The following is a 7500-nucleotide window of genomic DNA, read 5'->3' as shown; positions in this document are numbered from 1 at the left end:
CCTCTCTTCACCCACGCGGTTGCTGGCCAAGGGGAACCACGGCGTCAGGTTCAGGGCCTCGGTGTGGCCTCTGGGAAGGAAGGAAGGAAGGAAGGAAGGAAGGAAGGAAGGAAGGAAGGAAGGAAGGAAGGAAGGAAGGAAGGAAGGAGGCGGTGAGGCCCGACCACACCTGGGGGAAACTGGGCTGTGTCCGCACGCGGCCGGCGGCCTGCCTGACCCCTTGCCCCACCCAGGGAGGATGCCCTTGTCTAGAAGATCTCTGACTAGGCATGGGGCCCTCCGCGACCCCTGCCATTGATGCGCTTGGGGTACATGCAGGGCAAAGCCGCCGCGCCAGCCCCTGCCGGCCTCTGCGGACCAAGCGCAGGCGCCCTGGGGGGAGGACAGGGGCCAGTGGGCAGGTCGCAAGGAGAAGGGGCAGGGGCAGGGCACAAGGCGCAGGGGCAAGGGCAAGGGCAAGGGCAAGGGCGGGAGCAAGGGGCGGCCAGCGGGACCTGTCTCTCTCAAGTCCACCACTCTCTCAAGTCAGGTGGTACTCTCCGGGAGGGAACCTGGCCGCTCTGGCCACGGCTAACGGGACCTCGGTGTGTTTCCACCTCCACCATGGGCACCTCTGACAAAGCTGTGAGCCAGCCCTGGCCCTGGCCACTGTTTCCGGGATCAGGGTCCCTTGGCACCCCCTCCCTGTCCCGAGGAAACCTTGACCCACTGGTCACTGGCCACCCTCTGGGCGTGAGGCCGCCGCCCGGAGGGCACCGACCCCAGCCCCGACTACCACCCTCGGCCCCCACGCCCCCCGCCCCCGTCGCTGTGGCTGTCTGTGTCTGTGTGTCTGTCTCTCCTGTGCACAGGAGCACCGCGAGCGACCCTTCCCCTCGCAGCCACCTGAGCCCCTGGCCCTGGCACCCCGTCCCTGTCTCGTGAGTGTGGGCTGTGCAGGCCGCGGCAGGAGTGGAGCCCCGAGGAGCGGGGTGGTAGAGGCGGCGGCGGCGGCGGCATGGGAACACGTAGGCAGGGAGGCGGACAAAGCGGGGGCCAGGGCAGGCAGGCGGGCAGGTGGGCAGCTTAGGCGAGGCGCAGGCACGGCGCGCGGGTTGTGTCGGGTGGTCGGGCCAAGGCCGTGGGAGCGCAGGAGGGCGGGCGGCGGCGGCGGCGGCGGCGGCGGCGGCGGCGGCGGCAGGCTCTTAGGGCCAGCAGGAGGAGGCTGCAAGCGTCTACGGCCATACCACCCTGAACGCGCCCGATCTCGTCTGATCTCGGAAGCTAAGCAGGGTCGGGCCTGGTTAGTACTTGGATGGGAGACCGCCTGGGAATACCGGGTGCTGTAGGCTTTTTGCCACTCGCCGGCCCCCCACGGCCACGGCCACGCCCTGCGGCGCCGCAGCAGACCTCCGGCTCCCCTGAGGGTCCAGCACCCCTCCGTCCCCCTCTCTCCCCCGGCTCTGTGTCTCTGTCTCCTTAGGCACCAGCAGGCCCCGCGCCCCCTGCCCAGGACCTGCCTGGGGCACCAACCGCAGTGCCCGCACCGTCCCGCCTCATACCCACCCTCTCCGGGGACCGCTCCTCCACACTTGGCGGTCCCCGCACCCCCCAGACTCGGCCCCGCGAGGGGTGGGGGTGGGCTCTGCCACCCTGGCGGGCCGGCGGCTGCCACAGCAGGTGCGGCCACCTGCTCCTTCCTGCACCATGGGCTCTGACCTCTCTTCACCCACGCGGTTGCTGGCCAAGGGGAACCACGGCGTCAGGTTCAGGGCCTCGGTGTGGCCTCTGGGAAGGAAGGAAGGAAGGAAGGAAGGAAGGAAGGAAGGAAGGAAGGAAGGAAGGAAGGAAGGAAGGAAGGAAGGAAGGAAGGAGGCGGTGAGGCCCGACCACACCTGGGGGAAACTGGGCTGTGTCCGCACGCGGCCGGCGGCCTGCCTGACCCCTTGCCCCACCCAGGGAGGATGCCCTTGTCTAGAAGATCTCTGACTAGGCATGGGGCCCTCCGCGACCCCTGCCATTGATGCGCTTGGGGTACATGCAGGGCAAAGCCGCCGCGCCAGCCCCTGCCGGCCTCTGCGGACCAAGCGCAGGCGCCCTGGGGGGAGGACAGGGGCCAGTGGGCAGGTCGCAAGGAGAAGGGGCAGGGGCAGGGCACAAGGCGCAGGGGCAAGGGCAAGGGCAAGGGCAAGGGCAAGGGCGGGAGCAAGGGGCGGCCAGCGGGACCTGTCTCTCTCAAGTCCACCACTCTCTCAAGTCAGGTGGTACTCTCCGGGAGGGAACCTGGCCGCTCTGGCCACGGCTAACGGGACCTCGGTGTGTTTCCACCTCCACCATGGGCACCTCTGACAAAGCTGTGAGCCAGCCCTGGCCCTGGCCACTGTTTCCGGGATCAGGGTCCCTTGGCACCCCCTCCCTGTCCCGAGGAAACCTTGACCCACTGGTCACTGGCCACCCTCTGGGCGTGAGGCCGCCGCCCGGAGGGCACCGACCCCAGCCCCGACTACCACCCTCGGCCCCCACGCCCCCCGCCCCCGTCGCTGTGGCTGTCTGTGTCTGTGTGTCTGTCTCTCCTGTGCACAGGAGCACCGCGAGCGACCCTTCCCCTCGCAGCCACCTGAGCCCCTGGCCCTGGCACCCCGTCCCTGTCTCGTGAGTGTGGGCTGTGCAGGCCGCGGCAGGAGTGGAGCCCCGAGGAGCGGGGTGGTAGAGGCGGCGGCGGCGGCGGCATGGGAACACGTAGGCAGGGAGGCGGACAAAGCGGGGGCCAGGGCAGGCAGGCGGGCAGGTGGGCAGCTTAGGCGAGGCGCAGGCACGGCGCGCGGGTTGTGTCGGGTGGTCGGGCCAAGGCCCGTGGGAGCGCAGGAGGGCGGGCGGCGGCGGCGGCGGCGGCGGCGGCGGCGGCGGCAGGCTCTTAGGGCCAGCAGGAGGAAGCTGCAAGCGTCTACGGCCATACCACCCTGAACGCGCCCGATCTCGTCTGATCTCGGAAGCTAAGCAGGGTCGGGCCTGGTTAGTACTTGGATGGGAGACCGCCTGGGAATACCGGGTGCTGTAGGCTTTTTGCCACTCGCCGGCCCCCCACGGCCACGGCCACGCCCTGCGGCGCCGCAGCAGACCTCCGGCTCCCCTGAGGGTCCAGCACCCCTCCGTCCCCCTCTCTCCCCCGGCTCTGTGTCTCTGTCTCCTTAGGCACCAGCAGGCCCCGCGCCCCCTGCCCAGGACCTGCCTGGGGCACCAACCGCAGTGCCCGCACCGTCCCGCCTCATACCCACCCTCTCCGGGGACCGCTCCTCCACACTTGGCGGTCCCCGCACCCCCCAGACTCGGCCCCGCGAGGGGTGGGGGTGGGCTCTGCCACCCTGGCGGGCCGGCGGCTGCCACAGCAGGTGCGGCCACCTGCTCCTTCCTGCACCATGGGCTCTGACCTCTCTTCACCCACGCGGTTGCTGGCCAAGGGGAACCACGGCGTCAGGTTCAGGGCCTCGGTGTGGCCTCTGGGAAGGAAGGAAGGAAGGAAGGAAGGAAGGAAGGAAGGAAGGAAGGAAGGAAGGAAGGAAGGAAGGAAGGAGGCGGTGAGGCCCGACCACACCTGGGGGAAACTGGGCTGTGTCCGCACGCGGCCGGCGGCCTGCCTGACCCCTTGCCCCACCCAGGGAGGATGCCCTTGTCTAGAAGATCTCTGACTAGGCATGGGGCCCTCCGCGACCCCTGCCATTGATGCGCTTGGGGTACATGCAGGGCAAAGCCGCCGCGCCAGCCCCTGCCGGCCTCTGCGGACCAAGCGCAGGCGCCCTGGGGGGAGGACAGGGGCCAGTGGGCAGGTCGCAAGGAGAAGGGGCAGGGGCAGGGCACAAGGCGCAGGGGCAAGGGCAAGGGCAAGGGCAAGGGCGGGAGCAAGGGGCGGCCAGCGGGACCTGTCTCTCTCAAGTCCACCACTCTCTCAAGTCAGGTGGTACTCTCCGGGAGGGAACCTGGCCGCTCTGGCCACGGCTAACGGGACCTCGGTGTGTTTCCACCTCCACCATGGGCACCTCTGACAAAGCTGTGAGCCAGCCCTGGCCCTGGCCACTGTTTCCGGGATCAGGGTCCCTTGGCACCCCCTCCCTGTCCCGAGGAAACCTTGACCCACTGGTCACTGGCCACCCTCTGGGCGTGAGGCCGCCGCCCGGAGGGCACCGACCCCAGCCCCGACTACCACCCTCGGCCCCCACGCCCCCCGCCCCCGTCGCTGTGGCTGTCTGTGTCTGTGTGTCTGTCTCTCCTGTGCACAGGAGCACCGCGAGCGACCCTTCCCCTCGCAGCCACCTGAGCCCCTGGCCCTGGCACCCCGTCCCTGTCTCGTGAGTGTGGGCTGTGCAGGCCGCGGCAGGAGTGGAGCCCCGAGGAGCGGGGTGGTAGAGGCGGCGGCGGCGGCGGCATGGGAACACGTAGGCAGGGAGGCGGACAAAGCGGGGGCCAGGGCAGGCAGGCGGGCAGGTGGGCAGCTTAGGCGAGGCGCAGGCACGGCGCGCGGGTTGTGTCGGGTGGTCGGGCCAAGGCCGTGGGAGCGCAGGAGGGCGGGCGGCGGCGGCGGCGGCGGCGGCGGCGGCGGCGGCGGCAGGCTCTTAGGGCCAGCAGGAGGAGGCTGCAAGCGTCTACGGCCATACCACCCTGAACGCGCCCGATCTCGTCTGATCTCGGAAGCTAAGCAGGGTCGGGCCTGGTTAGTACTTGGATGGGAGACCGCCTGGGAATACCGGGTGCTGTAGGCTTTTTGCCACTCGCCGGCCCCCCACGGCCACGGCCACGCCCTGCGGCGCCGCAGCAGACCTCCGGCTCCCCTGAGGGTCCAGCACCCCTCCGTCCCCCTCTCTCCCCCGGCTCTGTGTCTCTGTCTCCTTAGGCACCAGCAGGCCCCGCGCCCCCTGCCCAGGACCTGCCTGGGGCACCAACCGCAGTGCCCGCACCGTCCCGCCTCATACCCACCCTCTCCGGGGACCGCTCCTCCACACTTGGCGGTCCCCGCACCCCCCAGACTCGGCCCCGCGAGGGGTGGGGGTGGGCTCTGCCACCCTGGCGGGCCGGCGGCTGCCACAGCAGGTGCGGCCACCTGCTCCTTCCTGCACCATGGGCTCTGACCTCTCTTCACCCACGCGGTTGCTGGCCAAGGGGAACCACGGCGTCAGGTTCAGGGCCTCGGTGTGGCCTCTGGGAAGGAAGGAAGGAAGGAAGGAAGGAAGGAAGGAAGGAAGGAAGGAAGGAAGGAAGGAAGGAAGGAAGGAAGGAAGGAAGGAGGCGGTGAGGCCCGACCACACCTGGGGGAAACTGGGCTGTGTCCGCACGCGGCCGGCGGCCTGCCTGACCCCTTGCCCCACCCAGGGAGGATGCCCTTGTCTAGAAGATCTCTGACTAGGCATGGGGCCCTCCGCGACCCCTGCCATTGATGCGCTTGGGGTACATGCAGGGCAAAGCCGCCGCGCCAGCCCCTGCCGGCCTCTGCGGACCAAGCGCAGGCGCCCTGGGGGGAGGACAGGGGCCAGTGGGCAGGTCGCAAGGAGAAGGGGCAGGGGCAGGGCACAAGGCGCAGGGGCAAGGGCAAGGGCAAGGGCAAGGGCAAGGGCGGGAGCAAGGGGCGGCCAGCGGGACCTGTCTCTCTCAAGTCCACCACTCTCTCAAGTCAGGTGGTACTCTCCGGGAGGGAACCTGGCCGCTCTGGCCACGGCTAACGGGACCTCGGTGTGTTTCCACCTCCACCATGGGCACCTCTGACAAAGCTGTGAGCCAGCCCTGGCCCTGGCCACTGTTTCCGGGATCAGGGTCCCTTGGCACCCCCTCCCTGTCCCGAGGAAACCTTGACCCACTGGTCACTGGCCACCCTCTGGGCGTGAGGCCGCCGCCCGGAGGGCACCGACCCCAGCCCCGACTACCACCCTCGGCCCCCACGCCCCCCGCCCCCGTCGCTGTGGCTGTCTGTGTCTGTGTGTCTGTCTCTCCTGTGCACAGGAGCACCGCGAGCGACCCTTCCCCTCGCAGCCACCTGAGCCCCTGGCCCTGGCACCCCGTCCCTGTCTCGTGAGTGTGGGCTGTGCAGGCCGCGGCAGGAGTGGAGCCCCGAGGAGCGGGGTGGTAGAGGCGGCGGCGGCGGCGGCATGGGAACACGTAGGCAGGGAGGCGGACAAAGCGGGGGCCAGGGCAGGCAGGCGGGCAGGTGGGCAGCTTAGGCGAGGCGCAGGCACGGCGCGCGGGTTGTGTCGGGTGGTCGGGCCAAGGCCCGTGGGAGCGCAGGAGGGCGGGCGGCGGCGGCGGCGGCGGCGGCGGCGGCGGCGGCAGGCTCTTAGGGCCAGCAGGAGGAAGCTGCAAGCGTCTACGGCCATACCACCCTGAACGCGCCCGATCTCGTCTGATCTCGGAAGCTAAGCAGGGTCGGGCCTGGTTAGTACTTGGATGGGAGACCGCCTGGGAATACCGGGTGCTGTAGGCTTTTTGCCACTCGCCGGCCCCCCACGGCCACGGCCACGCCCTGCGGCGCCGCAGCAGACCTCCGGCTCCCCTGAGGGTCCAGCACCCCTCCGTCCCCCTCTCTCCCCCGGCTCTGTGTCTCTGTCTCCTTAGGCACCAGCAGGCCCCGCGCCCCCTGCCCAGGACCTGCCTGGGGCACCAACCGCAGTGCCCGCACCGTCCCGCCTCATACCCACCCTCTCCGGGGACCGCTCCTCCACACTTGGCGGTCCCCGCACCCCCCAGACTCGGCCCCGCGAGGGGTGGGGGTGGGCTCTGCCACCCTGGCGGGCCGGCGGCTGCCACAGCAGGTGCGGCCACCTGCTCCTTCCTGCACCATGGGCTCTGACCTCTCTTCACCCACGCGGTTGCTGGCCAAGGGGAACCACGGCGTCAGGTTCAGGGCCTCGGTGTGGCCTCTGGGAAGGAAGGAAGGAAGGAAGGAAGGAAGGAAGGAAGGAAGGAAGGAAGGAAGGAAGGAAGGAAGGAAGGAGGCGGTGAGGCCCGACCACACCTGGGGGAAACTGGGCTGTGTCCGCACGCGGCCGGCGGCCTGCCTGACCCCTTGCCCCACCCAGGGAGGATGCCCTTGTCTAGAAGATCTCTGACTAGGCATGGGGCCCTCCGCGACCCCTGCCATTGATGCGCTTGGGGTACATGCAGGGCAAAGCCGCCGCGCCAGCCCCTGCCGGCCTCTGCGGACCAAGCGCAGGCGCCCTGGGGGGAGGACAGGGGCCAGTGGGCAGGTCGCAAGGAGAAGGGGCAGGGGCAGGGCACAAGGCGCAGGGGCAAGGGCAAGGGCAAGGGCAAGGGCAAGGGCGGGAGCAAGGGGCGGCCAGCGGGACCTGTCTCTCTCAAGTCCACCACTCTCTCAAGTCAGGTGGTACTCTCCGGGAGGGAACCTGGCCGCTCTGGCCACGGCTAACGGGACCTCGGTGTGTTTCCACCTCCACCATGGGCACCTCTGACAAAGCTGTGAGCCAGCCCTGGCCCTGGCCACTGTTTCCGGGATCAGGGTCCCTTGGCACCCCCTCCCTGTCC

At 69.9% G+C, this 7500-nt stretch overlaps 4 non-coding genes across 4 annotated transcripts; all 4 read left to right on the top strand.

Annotated features, from left to right (window-relative positions):
* The first annotated feature begins 1212 nt into the window (after positions 1 to 1212).
* LOC142436041 (5S ribosomal RNA) lies at positions 1213 to 1331 on the top strand. Its single transcript, XR_012781737.1, has one exon. It is a non-coding gene; the product is annotated as a 5S ribosomal RNA (ribosomal RNA).
* A 1590-nt stretch (positions 1332 to 2921) lies between these two features.
* Positions 2922 to 3040, top strand: LOC142436040 (5S ribosomal RNA). The gene has a single exon (XR_012781736.1). It is a non-coding gene; the product is annotated as a 5S ribosomal RNA (ribosomal RNA).
* Positions 3041 to 4614: 1574 nt separating this feature from the next.
* Positions 4615 to 4733, top strand: LOC142436039 (5S ribosomal RNA). Its single transcript, XR_012781735.1, has one exon. It is a non-coding gene; the product is annotated as a 5S ribosomal RNA (ribosomal RNA).
* Positions 4734 to 6323: 1590 nt separating this feature from the next.
* On the top strand, positions 6324 to 6442 carry LOC142436038 (5S ribosomal RNA). Its single transcript, XR_012781734.1, has one exon. It is a non-coding gene; the product is annotated as a 5S ribosomal RNA (ribosomal RNA).
* The last annotated feature ends 1058 nt before the right edge of the window (positions 6443 to 7500 follow it).

Source organism: Tenrec ecaudatus, unplaced genomic scaffold (assembly GCF_050624435.1).
Source record: "Tenrec ecaudatus isolate mTenEca1 unplaced genomic scaffold, mTenEca1.hap1 Scaffold_1262, whole genome shotgun sequence".
Lineage (NCBI taxonomy): Eukaryota > Metazoa > Chordata > Mammalia > Afrosoricida > Tenrecidae > Tenrec > Tenrec ecaudatus.
Note: the sequence above shows the minus strand (reverse complement) of the source record. Positions and strands in the feature narration are given on the sequence as shown.